Raw genomic sequence first — 16141 nt, forward strand, 5'->3', positions numbered from 1 at the left:
AAACCACTCAAACACTTGTGTTCGCGATAAACAATCATCGCCGTACACTTGTTGTAACATTACAAACGTTTCACTTGCAGATTTTCCTAGTTTGAAACAAAATTTGATGTTAACACGCTGTTCTTTCTGTACACTCAACATTTTCCGACGCACAGACAAAACATCAACTACTTAAAACAGACGCCACGGGCAGACTGAGTACAGGAGGCAGATGAAACTCGAGCAGTAGGCGGAGCTAGAGTCACGTGACAGGCCACGCGACTTTCAGCCTTATTGCATTCGTTTTATTGTTTCACCAGTACTAGTTCGGTTTTTTTCTAGCCACACCTCGTACAGTTGGGAAAAGAGGAAGCTACTGCAAATGTGCAGGCAAGGCTTATGTATTGCTTTAAACACTGTGACGAAATCTGGCTACCAAGCGCGAATATAAAATATCTGCATTTGCTGTCAGTAGCACTGGCAAGTGGCCCTATGTTGGAGTCCTTGCCGAAAACGATGGATTTTTATACTGATACTGCGACGGTGTGTGTGCATCTGCACTCTGCTACCACCTACATGGCATTCTGCACGCTGTTTGTAGCACGCTTACCAACTTACAGGATAACGGCGCGAAATTTCGATTTGTTATTACAAATTTAAGGTTTTCATTTGACTCACCCTCGTATTTTGCTCCGGTATCCTAACTGCTACCACATTTGCCTGCTCTCTGCATTCTGTTTCAGATTTCCTTCGTGGAGTGCCCTTGATGGCTCCAAAAAGCCTTAAGCCTAACAACGTACAAGTTATTATGTCGTCAATGTACGGCAATGTGGAGGCCGTCAGTTCTGCTTGCGAGTTCAGCTGACGCCTGAGCAAATCGTGTCCTCACAACGCCGGGCTGGTCCCACGTGATAGGCCTGTACCTGTCAGCACTGGCGTCTGGCAGTCCAGGCATCTTACCTTAAAAATACAGCAAGCTGTTCAAACAGCACCTCGGAAACACTCCAGAAAGTCCGCTGCAGCACTGACTGCTAACGACACTCCAACCAGATTGTGTCTTATTAACTTTTTTTCCATATCCGTGCTGATGTCCCACCACCCTGTTACGTTTCCACACTGAAGAGCGAAAGAAACCGGTACACCTACCTAAAATCCTGTAGGGCCCCCGCGAGCACGCAGAAGTGCTGCAACACGACATGGCGTGGCTCGAATAATGTGTGAAGCAGTGCTGGAGGGAACTGACACCATGAATCTTGCATGGCTGTCCATAAACCGTAAGACTACGAGGGTGTGGACATCTCTTCTGAACAGCACGTTGCAAGACATACAAGATATCCTCAATAATACTCATGTCTCGGGAGTTTGGTGGCCAGCGGAAGTGTTTAAACTCAGAAGAGTGTTCCTGGAGCATTTCTGCAGCAATTCTCGACGTGTGGGGTATCGCATTGCCCTGCTGAAATTGCCCAAGTCCGTTGGAACGCACAATGGACATGAATGGATGCAGGTGATCAGACAGGATGCATACGTACATGTCACCTGTCAGAGTCGTATCTAGACGTATCATGGGTCCCATATTACTCCAGCTGCACACGTCCCACACCATTACGAAGCCTCCACCAGCTCTAACAGTCCCCTGCTGACATGCTGGGTCCAAGAATTCACGCGGTTGTCTCCAGATCCATACACGGCCATCCACTCCATACAATTTGAAACGAAACTCGTCCGACCAAGCAACATGTTTCCGGTCATAAACAGTCCAAAGTCAGGGTTGACGGACCCAGACGAGGCGTAAAGCTTTGTGTCGTGCAGTCGTCAAGGGTACACGAGTGGGGCCGCGGCTTCGAAAGCCAATATCGACGATGTTTCGTTGAACGGTTCGCACGCTGACACTTGCTGACGGCCCAGCATTGAAATCTGCATCAATTTGCGGAAGGGTTGTACTTCTGTCACCTTGAACGATTCTCTTCAGTCGTCCTTGGTCCCGTTCTTGCAGGGTCTTTTTCCGGCCGCAGAGATGTCTGAGATGACCGGATTCCTCATATTCACGGTACACTCGTGAAATGGCCGTACGGGAAAATCACCACTTCTTCGGAGATGCTGTGTCCGATCGCTTGTGCACCGACTATAGCACCACGTACAAACTCACTTAAATCTTGATAACCTGCCATTGTTGCAGCAGTAACAGATCTGACAACTGCGCCAGACACTTGTTGTCTGACATAGTCGTTGCCGGCCGCAGCGCCGTGTTCTGCTTGTTTACATAGCTCTGTATTTGAATACGCATGCCTACAACAGTTTTATGGGCGCTTCAATGTATACTGAAACTTCCTGGCAGATTGAAACTGTGTGGCGGACCGAGACTCGAACTCGGGACGTGGAGACGAGGTACTGGCGGAATTAAAGCTCTGAGGACGGGGCGTGAGTCGTGCTTGGGTAGCCTAGTTGGTAGAGCTCTTACCCGCAAAAGGCAAAGGTCCCGAGTTCTAGTCTCTCCGCTGGAGAGTGAAAATTTCATTCTATATCTTTACTGTACGGTTGAGGACTGAGTACTTGTTTTGTTTCTTCAATCTCTTCAGAAGGTGTTTCAGGGGCCGCCTGACGTCCTTCTACCTCTCCGTATCTTAGTAAGATAAATTCCCATCTCCATGTAAGCATTCAATTTAAAACATTTCAAATGTTTTAATTTACTCAATTAATTATTTCGACACTTTGAAACGGTACCTTGTCAGGGTGTACCTTGTGCCTGCCTCCCTAACGTGGCGCGTGAAATGACGGGTACTGTTTATTTCGACACGGATTTGCCGTTCTCTGTCCTCAGTTTGGTATCGTAGATTCTTGACGCTCAGCTGGAGGTGTATACATTCATTCCTAGTGAACGTAATAGGCACTTGTAGTATCCACCGGAGGCCTTTATTTTGTACGTTGTGGATCCCCTTTAACTGGTAGTCGCTGGTTAAATCTTGAGCTTCTGTAAAACGTCGTGGGTAGCATTATCCCTTCATAGAGTTATACTTTTAAATTGCATCTAATTCTCGGCTCAAGAAGAATGGTAGCATGGATTGGCCATTTGCATCGACTTTTGACACATCTATTGGACATGATGTTTGAAAGTAAAGGTGGCCACACGCGTAAGTGCATACTTGACAAGCATCCATGGGCAAGCGCGTTTACGCGAGGAAATGTCGAGCTGAGATAACGATGCGCTGGCTTTGACAGCCTTTTTGCTTCTGTTACGAAGAAAACAAACAGTAAACGTGATATTTGGAGTTTAGACTGCTTAACGAAACGAAGATATTATACCCATACTAACTATTCGCAGTAGATACGCTACGAAAACTATTGCACGGTATTGCTGTTCTTTTCTTCTCTTTCTCTGCACGTAACATTGTATTCTTTGACTTGTCCTACATTATAGTAGGACCTTTTCAGACAATATGGCTTACCAGGAACACAGAAATACTAAAATTGCACAAGCGTCCCTATTCTTCACACACAAGCCAAGCATGCATACGCTTAAACACCTGCACGAGCACGTTATGAAACGTCCCTTAGAACAATTATATATGACTGTGTTTAAACTGACACACAATGTTTTTAGCGCAACGCAATCTGACTTTCAAAAATCCCTACAAAAGAATGGCCCTGACTAACATTAACCTATACCTTTCACAAATCACTTATCTCACAAAAATCTTCGTTACTCGAACTACTGCAATACAGCGAGCGCCACTACTGCCAGCTAAATAAAAGATTCAAACTACGGAAGGCACTAACTACTGATAGGCATAGTTAGCAAATGAAAGATTTTAATAGAGAACAAACAATGTATTTACCTTAATAGTGTTGAAAAATCATAATATACATAGCAGTTCATAACATCCAGTCTTACAAATTTCAAAACTCCGCCATTTCTCTCCCCATATCCACCACTGCTGGCGGCTCACCTCCAACTGCCTAACGCTACGCGCTGTTAACATCCAGCTGCCCAACACTACAATGGCAGACAACAATGCAAACTAGCCACAGACTGCACACAGCACAGCCAGTGATTTTCATACAGAGCGCTACGTGGCGTTACCATGAAAAAAAAACCTCAACAGCCTACTTACAACGTGTAATCAAAATTCGGTCAAGCGTCAAGCTGCTTGTACCAGTGGCTTTAATTAAACGGACGCTGACCCCCGTGCTGCAGTGCGGACATTAATCGATCCACTCGTGGAGTACGCTGAAGAAAATTATAGTTCCAGTATCTGCCACCAGGAGAAAATATGGCGCTGTAAGCAGAAAAAGAGGAACGATCGAATACTTGATAACGGTGATGCTGGCACGTTTATTAGGGTATGGTCGCAAGTTACAACGTGTGTTCAATACGGTCTGCCTACTCAGCAACGTGCTGCATCTTTAACACGGCACAGACAACAATTGCTCGCAGCGTATCCAGCGCAATCAGAGCGATATTTCATCGCATACTGTCCTTAAGATCAGGCAGAGACTGGATATATCCCGAATAGATATGATCTTTCAGATATACCCACAGCACGAAGTCAAATGGATTTGGGTCGGCCGATCTGGAAAGCCACAAATCTTGAAATTGCCTAGAGGAGATGCGGTCGTTACCGAAGGCTTTCACCTGGCAAGCGACAAGTGGTGTCGCCCCGTCATGCAAGAAAATAGCGGTCTGGACACAGTTGTATTCATGCAGCGCTGTAATCACATGTTCCACAAAGAGGTCCTTATAGAGTATCGATGTGACTGTATACCTAGCAGACCCACGACGTGTCTTTTTCTCCAAGGAAAACTGACCGAAATTGAAGGAGCTTATGAAAACCACACCCCTCCGTCACATAAGGTGAACACAGTGGATGTTCCTGCACAACATGTGGCGGAGTAGAATCCCAAATGCGGCAGTTATGTGCATTCACGGCACCGTACAGAGCAAAATCTGACTCGTCCGTCGATAGAATGTTCCCCAGCCGCTTGTCATTAATTTCCATGCGTGAAAGAAACACGAAAGCCAAAGTCACTGGTCTGTAGTCTATCATAGGGCTTCATTTGGTGCACATTCTCAATGTTGTAGAGATACCAGCGTAAAATGCGCCGAAAAATCTTTCGAACTGTTGACCAGAGGAGAGACAGTTCCCGTGACACAGCTCGTGCACTGCCTGCAGAATTTGATGCATTGCCGTATAGCTACAACAGTTTCATCAATTATGTAGCGGTTACAGCTACAACAACTTCATCAATAAGTGTCATGAGAATGGCCGCATCAGTCTGCTTGCTGCACCAGCTAATTTACCTGTTTCTTCAAATTTCTTGACTATATTCTTCAGTCCATTTACTGACGCTCTTTACAGCTGTCTCTGTCGGCGGTATTCCCGCAATGCAGCGCTGCTATTACTGACGTTCTTATAAAACACCTTTACCAGAAGTGCACACTTCTCAATAGCCATTGCGTTTCGTATGGAAAACTACAAACTTCTGTACCCTTTACACCAACAGTCACTTCACAAAAGAAACCAACAGGTGTCGCCAAGCAAGAAACACCATAGTGATGTCAAAACATGAAACCTTTCACATTCTGAACGCTTACAGAGCCACATTTTCACCTTGAACCTGAAAATGGAACCATTATTTCTTTCAGCATACTCCGCGAGCGGTCCGCTTAATGAACATACCTCTGATGTCGCAGCGTCCTGCGATGTATACAGCCCGCGCTGCAGCACTCAGAACACTATCGACGTCATTGTAACCACGTGGTACAATCGTGAGGCTTGCACAAAAGTGTCCTATACATGCTTAGGAAAGTCTGCCGAAGCATGTTTGTGGATGTGTGCTTGTCAGGCATGCAGTTACGTGCGTGGCCGCCTTAAGAGTTGGTTACGAGAAGACATTTGAATGTTCTCCACTATTCTATTTTGTGGTCACGATAGTAGGCCACTTTTTGGTAAACTAGATTATATGTAGACTAACTTTAAATTTGTTGTTATCGCACCATTTCCACAATTCTCTAAGCTGACACAAGCGAACCGGGAGAAACGACTGAGGAAGACGGTCGCTCGGAGATGACGTTACTGTGCTACACACTGTGACACCATGGATGTGTGTAACACTTCCCTAAGGAACCAGGCGGCGTAGCACCGCGTCAATTAGCTCCCAAAAATTACATTACGAGCACAAATCCCGTAGTAACGTGAGCAGAACGAACCGTGCACTGGATGACCCTGCAGTAATATCGCACATCTCATGTCCTTAATTTGCAAACCGCCAGTGCTATAGCACAAGGACTCCCAGCTTTATAGGCTGGAAAAAAAAAAAACAACAGACTGTAACAATCTCTACGTCGGGTTGTCCTTCCAGCACTAACGTACTGGTTAATTCTAACAAACTAAAATAGAAATCTCTCCGACGTCTTTTTTGTGTCATTACATGGTTCTATGACAAATTATTGTCGAATGATTCATGAACTGAAAACAAAAGAATTAATTCCCCTTTTACACTTCTATGTAAACCGCCAGTGGAAGGATATTAAAAACACGACTCATCATCCCCGATAAATTGAAATAATAATCTCTCAGTATAAATCAACCTTGCATTATGTATAAGTTTCTTTAATTTATGTTAATAAAAAAGGAACCGTTCATTCAAAAACGTATATCTCCGAAAGTTCTTCCTGATTGCTTTGAAATTTCTAGAAAATGTTTCATTCAAATAGACACGTGCTTCTCCATACTTACTGGACTGCTACAAATAACATATAAATACATAATAACTATTGGCGATATCTATATAAAACTGTAAATATTTGTTTCGGCCTTGCTGTACTGGTACTGCGAACGGCTGAAAGTAAGGGGAAACTACAGACGTAATTTTTCCCGAGGGCATGCAGCTTTACTGTATGGTCAAATGATGATGGCGTCCTCTTGGGTAAAATATTCCGGAGGTAAAATAGTCCCCCATTCGGATCTCCGGGCGGGGACTACTCAAGAGGACGTCGTTATCAGGTACGCTATGAATTGACAAGAAGAAGGTACCGGTTGGTGGGACATGTTCTGAGGCATCAAAGAATATTAAATTTAACATTGCAGGACAGCGTGGAGGGTAAAAATCGCAGAGGGAGATCAAGAGATGAATAAACTAAGCAGATTCAGAAGGATGTAGGTTGCAGAAGGTACTGGGATATGAAGAAGCTTGCACAGGACAGAGTAGCATGGAGAGCTGCATCAAACCAGTCTCAGGACTGAAGACCACAACAACAACATCTATATAAGATTGTAAATGTTTGTTTCTTCAGTATTTTAAATTTGCGAATGTTCTTCACCGAGTCCTACGAAATTTTACGCAATATTCTAATGAATATTAGAAAGGATGTAGGCCATGTAACTCTAATATATAAAAGTAACTGTTCACAATTCTTGGATGTAATGCATGCGTCAGAATAAGAGTGAAACGTTAAAGTTTTGTCTGAAATTGTTTTATTTCAGAGTTATGCAGCAGAGTAGGGATCACAAGTACGACACAAACAACACAAAATTAATTCTTTTCAGAGAGCGACGAGACGAAGGGACCCGAAATTCGACTCAGCTACGTATTGCACGTTTACACCAGGACATGTTCGAAATTATGTCCATGTAGACGAAGGCAGCGACGTGCTCGACTTGTTTCAGCTCTCGGAATGTTGCAGGATCCGTTCATCTCATTGTGAACAGTTAAGCAGCCATTTTCAGTTCGCTGCTGTAGTTGTGCTACGTTCCCAGTTGCAACGCCACACACGAGCTCCCTCAGACGGCCCCAAAGGTAGAAATCCGGCGGTTAATAGCTGGAGATCTGCCGGGCTAAGCAACTGGTTGTTCCGAGCTCTCCACTTACTGTTATATATTCGAAGGAAGAAATATACACTACTGACCATTAATATTGCCACACCACGAAGATGACGTGCTACAGACGCGAAATTTAACCGACAGGAAGAAGATGCTGTGATATGCAAATGATTAGCTTTTCAGAGCATTTACACAAAGTTGGCGCCGGTGGCGACACCTACAACGTGCTAACATGAGGAAAGTTTCAAACCGATTTCTCATACACAAACAGCAGTTGACTGGCGTTGCCTGGTGAAACGTTGTCGTGATGCCTTGTGTAAGGAGGAGAAATGCGTACCAGTACGTTTCCGACTTTGATAAAGGTCGCATTGCAGCCTATGGCGATTGCGGTTTATCGTATCGCGCGTTGGTCGAGATCCAATGACTGTTAGCAGAATATGGAATCGGTGCGTTCAGGATCCCAACGCCCTCGTATCACTAGCAGTCGAGATGACAGGCATCTTATCCGCATGGCTGTAACGGATCGTGCAGCCACTTTTCGATCCCTGAGTCAACAGATGGGGACGTTTGCAAGACAACAACCATCTGTACGAACAGTTCGAAGATTGCAGCAGCATGGACTATCAGCTCGGAGACCATGGCTGCTGTTACCTTTGACGCTGCATCACAGACAGGAGCGCCTGCTATGGTGTACTGAACGACGAAACTGGGTACACGAATGGCAAAATGTCATTTTTTCGGATGAATCCAGGTTCTGTTTACAGCATCATGATGGTCGCATCCGTATTTGGCGACATCGCGGTGAACGCACATTGGAAGCGTGTAAAAAATGTGTTAAAATGTCTATGAAATCTTATGGGACTTAACTGCTAATGTCATCAGTCCCTAAGCTTACACAATACTTATCCTAAATTGTCCTAAGGACAAACACACACACTCATGTCCGAGGGAGGACGCGAACCTCCGCCGGGACCAGCCACACATTGGAAGCGTGTATTCGTCATCATCATACTGGCGTATCACCCGGCGTGATGGTATGGGGTGCCATTGGTTACACGTCTCGGTCACCTCTTGTTCGCATTGACGGCACTTCGAACAGTGGACGTTACATTTCAGATTTGTTACGACCCGTGGCTCTACCCTTCATTCGATCCCTGCCAAACCCTACATTTCAGCAGGATAATGCACGATCGCATGTTGCAGGTCCTGGACGGGCCTTTCTGGATACAGAAAATGTTCGACTGCTACCCTGGCCACATTCTACAGATCTCTCACCAATCGAAAACGTCTAGTCAATGGTGGCCGAGCAACTGGCTCGCCACAATACGCCAGTCACCCCTCCTGATGAACTGTGTTATCGTGTTGAAGCTGCATGTGCAGCTGTACCTGTATGCGCCATCCTAGCTCTGTTTGACTCAATGCCCAGGCGTATCAAGGCCGTTATTATGGCCAGAGGTGGTTGTCCTGTGTACTGATTTCTCAGGATCTATGCACCCAAATTGCGTGAAAATGTAATCACATATCAGTTATAGTATAATATATTTGTCCAATGAGTACCCGTTTATCATCTGCATTTCTTCTTGGTGTAGCAATTTTAATGGCCAGTAGTGTAGTAAATACTATCTGCGCTGTTGTACAAACCATCATGCTGACTTTTCACCCGAAAATATTAAACTATACGTTAAGCAAAAATCCCGCCACTGGCGCTATTTTTCTACCACTAACACCTAACCAGGTAAGTCAACGGTTTTAAATAATTTTCTGAGAACTTACTGAAGTTACAAGTAGTTATTTGTGCCGCTGTCTCGCTTTGCTACTATGGTGACGCCGCTTCGCTTCGGGCCCAACCTTCCGTTTAACAATTAAAGTACCCTGCCTGCCATTCAACGAGCGAAACAAATGACAGGTTACAGTGGCGAGTCTTTTATTTCCGACATAAACATCTTTTGCGATTTCGCCAGTACTCTGGGAATGTCTCAGCTGGGTGTCATTAAGCTGAAAGCTGCGGGGAGAATGCATCGATTACCCAGTTAATACTACTGAAAGCTCCCTACGCGTTAAGAGATATGACTGGCCTTCAGTCCTAACAGTCAGTTGTTGAAGCCGTCATGCTCGTGTGATAGAACCATACGGATCGTAAGTGAATGCTTCAAAGATAGCAACTCCATAACATATTTGAACATTTGACCATTTTCATATGTTTTCTATATGTGTGCTGATACGTTACAGTGTTAGGCAGATGAGCAATGGAGGGAATATCTAGAGAGAGAATTGTGCAGTAGTGTACAATACCGTAATTATTGGTAAGTAGCTTAGAAAACTGTACTGTTTTGTACTGACGAAGATATAACTATCCTAAATTCCAACACCACAAACATTATCAGTGTTCGGTGCATCGATAATGGTTAAGTGTAAGTTCGACGATGTGTGATTGTACAATTAGATATTATTATCACTCTAACTTTTCCAACATCCTCTAGCAGTCAGGTTAATTTTTTCTATGATTCTAACACTTGTGTTGGTGCCAAACTCAACAAAAATACATCAGCCGACTCTGAGAGAATATGGAATGGCAAGCCCTAATTGACAAGGTACGTCAGAAATAATACTCTGTTTGAGCGGATGACAGTTTACAGCGGTCATTGACCCTATATGGACACTGACCCACCTGCCATTATTGCTTCCTTGAAGAGCAGGTGCACTTCATTCACTTCTCAAACTCACCTGACCTCCAGTGAAGTTATCAGTCAACTGCGCTCTAACGAGTCCATTCTACTTGGTTAAGTCTTCAACACAACTGAGAGGTTCCATGCCCACTTTTGCATGTCTCCTCTCATTTTCATCAATTTTATTAATGTTCTATGTCTCTACACGGTAGTAAGGTTATTGTAATGAGAGTATTTGTACTGAGAATTCAAAAAATACTTTTTACTTGATTCCTAAACATGTTTTACTTCCCTGGGTGGCCTGTGCGAGGCGAGCATCGGAGGACGCGGCACACTGCGTTTCCGTTTGGGGACTGCACTTCCCTGAATTCTGAGGGGTTCATACAATAGGCTTAAGCGTCTGGCGGGAACGACTGACGTCGGTCGAGTTTCGCCTATTGTATGCAGGGCGAAACGACCTGTGAGGCGTCTGAGTGTCACCACAGTTTATATGTTTACCGTTCTGGCGCGTCCGGAACGAGGATTCCTGGCACCGACTGACTGCATTGTCCTCTTGATTCTGAGAATACTGGGTGTGACTGTCTGGCGCCGATTGGCCGGTGGTCTAGGCAGGTTGTTTTTGTAGCCGGTCAAACGGCAAGTTCAGTGCCCTCAGCTGAATAGCAGAGGCATGATTGGTCAACTTAAACTGAGGCTAGTTGACGTCATAAAGCCCTGCTCGAAATTGGAGGGAACGGTCACTATTGGCGGGAATGATGCTCTTAGACAGTGTGGGGGAATTTTGGAATCAGAACTGAATGCTGATTCGCAGTTTTCGAGGAGAGTAGGGAGTAGGGCAATGTTGGCTTCGCTCTTGCGTTGCGCGGGCAGTGATTCCGGATCTGATCTTCGTCTTGCGACTTGGTCGCTCTTTTTTGAAAGAACTTAGAATTCTCGGACAGCCTTCGAGGCCAGGGGTTGACAAGAAATGTTGCACCTACATTAACAGGACGGTGCCTACCAACGACGTGCTGCAGACTTCAGTACTGGTACAGTATTTTGCGGCTCCAGCATTGTAGGACCTTATCAGTTTTTACTGAATCCCTCAGCAGCACGCACACTCGCTTTGCTACAAGTCCACCTTGCTTGTTTCTCCATGTGATCCCATTTGAGCTCTCACTACTAATTGCAATACTGCAGATAGTCGAAAGATTAATATTTGATTCATGAGGACCTTCAGTCATTATCGTCAACCTATTGCCTCACAGAGAGTAGGAGACCCTTGTTCTCAAGCCAACTCTTATTCTCATAATATTTCAGTATACCCTGTCCTTTAACCTACTGTGTGCGTGTAAACAATCATGTGCATTTATGCTCTGATGTGTAGTAAATCTCATTGTAATATTGAATCCGCATATCATTTCGTAGATATATGCAGAATCCCATTTCCTGTTGTTTATTATGATGAAGTTCTCTTTTTTTCTGAGTAGATTACGATTTTCTATTAAATTATAGTGAGTGTGCACTCCTTACTTTACCAGCTAGCAGGGTCCACCATCATTTTCTTCCGTTACCGTTGTGCGCATAATTAATTAGCTGGTAGATAAGGAGGGGGTCGAGTGCATGTCTCGTTCTCATGCAAAATTCGTCTGAATTAAAGATGTATAAACTCTTCTCCACCCCAGCACCTCGCACAACAACGCTTGGTGAGTTTACATATAATTACGAAACTAATTCTAGTAGAAATGAACTATATAGTGGAGGCTAAGCGTCCTGAAAGTAAGTGCTTGTACATTCGTAATTACATCGAAACGAAATCAGAGACAGTGCTTATCAGAATTTGTAGAGCTTGATCGAACTATGTATACCCCAATGTATATTCGACTTTGACAGTCCTTATCGCAGTAAAGTATTGAATCAATTAATGTGTTTCTAGATCATTACTTGTCGGGATTGTTACGCTAAACTGTTTAATTAGATTAATTACCAGTTTGAGTGTGCGTAGTGTTATGACAACATACTGTCCGTTTCAACTCTGTTTCTGCTTGCACTGATCAGCTGGAACATCTACTATCGATATAAAACCGTCCAGGTGATAGCAGTGTCACCTGGCGAGGAGTAACTGCTTGCCAGACGCACACACGGTGCATGGAGTGAGACTGCTGTCTGTCTGTAGAGAGGGGAAGTTGCGCGATCTACTCAGCTTGACAGAGGGCAGATTGTGAAGGCCCGGAGGCTCCGCACGAGCATTTCTGAAACTGCACGACTTGTCGGGTGTTGGAGGAGTGCTGTAGTGAGCGTTTTCAACTACACTCCTGGAAATGGAAAAAAGAACACATTGACACCGGTGTGTCACACCCACCATACTTGCTCCGGACACTGCGAGAGGGCTGTACAAGCAATGATCACACGCACGGCACAGCGGACTCACCAGGAACCGCGGTGTTGGCCGTCGAATGGCGCTAGCTGCGCAGCATTTGTGCACCGCCGCCGTCAGTGTCAGCCAGTTTGCCGTGGCATACGGAGCTCCATCGCAGTCTTTAACACTGGTAGCATGCCGCGACAGCGTGGACGTGAACCGTATGTGCAGTAGACGGACTTTGAGCGAGGGCGTATAGTGGGCATGCGGGAAGCCGGGTGGACGTACCGCCGAATTGCTCAACACGTGGTGCGTGAGGTCTCCACAGTACATCGATGTTGTCGCCAGTGGTCGGCGGTAGGTGCACGTGCCCGTCGACCTGGGACCGGACCGCAGCGACGCACGGATGCACGCCAAGACCGTAGGATCCTACGCAGTGCCGTAGGGGACCGCACCGCCACTTCCCAGCAAATTAGGGACACTGTTGCTCCTGGGGTATCGGCGAGGACCATTCGCAACCGTCTCCATGAAGCTGGGCTACGGTCCCGCACACCGTTAGGCCGTCTTCCGCTCACGCCCCAACATCGTGCAGCCCGCCTCCAGTGGTGTCGCGACAGGCGTGAATGGAGGGACGAATGGAGACGTGTCGTCTTCAGCGATGAGAGTCGCTTCTGCCTTGGTGCCAATGATGGTCGTATGCGTGTTTGGCGCCGTGCAGGTGAGCGCCACAATCAGGTCTGCATACGACCGAGGCACACAGGGCCAACACCCGGCATCATGGTGTGGGGAGCGATCTCCTACACTGGCCGTACACCACTGGTGATCGTCGAGGGGACACTGAATAGTGCACGGTACATCCAAACCGTCATCGAACCCATCGTTCTACCATTCCTAGACCGGCAAGGGAACTTGCTGTTCCAACAGGACAATGCACGTCCGCATGTATCCCGTGCCACCCAACGTGCTCTAGAAGGTGTAAGTCAACTACCCTGGCCAGCAAGATCTCCGGATCTGTCCCCCATTGAGCATGTTTGGGACTGGATGAAGCGTCGTCTCACGCGGTCTGCACGTCCAGCACGAACGCTGGTCCAACTGAGGCGCCAGGTGGAAATGGCATGGCAAGCCGTTCCACAAGACTACATCCAGCATCTCTACGATCGTCTCCATGGGAGAATAGCAGCCTGCATTGCTGCGAAAGGTGGATATACACTGTACTAGTGCCGACATTGTGCATGCTCTGTTGCCTGTGTCTATGTGCCTGTGGTTCTGTCAGTGTGATCATGTGATGTATCTGACCCCAGGAAAGTGTCAATAAAGTTTCCCCTTCCTGGGACAATGAATTCACGGTGTTCTTATTTCAATTTCCAGGAGTGTAAAAACTAAGCGGAACCACGTCCAGACGTCGTGGAGTTGGGGGCCACGCCTTATTAGAGATGTCGGACGCGGTATGCTGACAGACTGGTAAAATAGGACAGGCAGCCAACTATGGCGGAACTAACATCAGACTTTAATGGTTGGTTCAAATGGCTCTGAGCACTATGGGACTTAACTTCTGAGGTCATCAGTCCCCTAGAACTTAGAACTACTTAAACCTAACTAACCTAAGGGCATCACACACATCCATTCCCGAGGCAGGATTCGAACCTGCGACCGTAGCGGTCGCGTGGTTCCAGACTGTAGCGCCTAGAACCGCTCGGCCACTCCGGCCGGCTAGACTTTAATGCTGGGCAGAATAAGTGTGTGTCTGAACGCACATTGCACCGAAAACTCCTAACGATGGGTCTGCTCAGCCTACGGCCCTTGCATGTGCCGATGTTAACACCACTACATCGGCAAATACGACTGAAATGGGCGCATGAACATCGGTACTGGACGTTGACGCAGTGGCAGAGAGTTTCGTGGGATGATGAATCCCGATACCTTCTTCATCGCGCAGATGGGAGTGCGTGAATCCGTCGTCTTCCAGGGAAACAGCTCCTTGACACCTGTACTGGGGGACGGAGGCTCCATTATATTCTGGGTAACATTCACGTGGCAGCCATTGGTCCCGTGGAGCTCGCGCAAGGGACAGTGACGGGCCAGGAGCGTCGTACACTGACAGCAGACCACGTACGACCCTTCATGACGATCATGTTCCCTGACATAAGTGGCTCCAAAATGGTTGAAATGACTCTGAGCACTATAGGACTTAACATCTGAGGTCATCAGTCCCTTAGAACTACTTAAACCTAACTAACCTAAGGACATAACACACATCCATGCCCGAGGCAGGATTCGAACCTGAGCGTAGGAGTCTCTCGGTTACAAACCGAAGCGCCTAGAACCGCTCGGCCACCGCGGCAGGCACATAAGTGGCATTTTTCAACAAGATAATGAGTCATATCACAAGGGCAGGAGTGAGTGGAGCGGTTGGAGGTACACAGTCGCGAGTTCCAGTTGATGCGCTGGCCCCCCAACTCGCCAGATGTGAACCCGATCGAACACATCTGGGATGTGAGCTCATCGCCCACTCTCTCCGCAGTTCACGGGAATCAGGTGACTTGTGTGTGCAGACGTGGTGTTGACTGCTTCCATTCCGTGACATGTCGCCGCTGTTATCCATGACAAAGGTGGACGTTCCGGCTATTAGGTAGGTTGTCATAATCTTCTGGTTGATCAGTGTATTACTTTGCAAGCAACAACTGCCTGGTGAATCGACCCAGTTGGCCATTTGATGTTCCCTACAATACTTAATTCTGTGATACTATGATATTTCGCAGTTATTGTTATTAACACTAGGGAATTGAAATCTCATAAGACCAGAAAAGAAATTATTCAGATAGTGAAGGGAGACGAAAATTTAATAGTCATGGGTGACTGGAATTCGATAGTAGGAAAAGGGAGAGAAGGAAACATAGTAGGTGAATATGGATTGGAGGTAAGAAATGAAAGAGGAAGCCGCCTGGTAGAATTTTGCACAGAGCATAACTTAATCATAGCTAACACATGGTTCAAGAATCATAAAAGAAGGTTGTATACATGGAAGAAGCCTGGAGATACTAGAAGGTATCAGATAGATTATACAACGGTAGGACAGGGATTTAGGAACCAGGTTTTAAATTGTAACACATTTCCAGTGGCAAATGTGGACTCTGATCACAATATTTTGGTTATGAACTGTAGATTAAAACTGAAAAAAACTACAAAAAGGTGGCAATTTAAAGAGATGGGACCTGGATAAACTGACTATACCAGAGGTTGTACAGAGTTTCAGGGAGAACATAAGGGAACAATTGACAGGAATGGTTGAAAGAAATACAGTAGAAGAAGAATGGGTAGCTTTGAGGGACGAAATAGTAAAG

Source organism: Schistocerca nitens, chromosome 5 (genome assembly GCF_023898315.1).
Source record: "Schistocerca nitens isolate TAMUIC-IGC-003100 chromosome 5, iqSchNite1.1, whole genome shotgun sequence".
NCBI classification, from domain to species: domain Eukaryota; kingdom Metazoa; phylum Arthropoda; class Insecta; order Orthoptera; family Acrididae; genus Schistocerca; species Schistocerca nitens.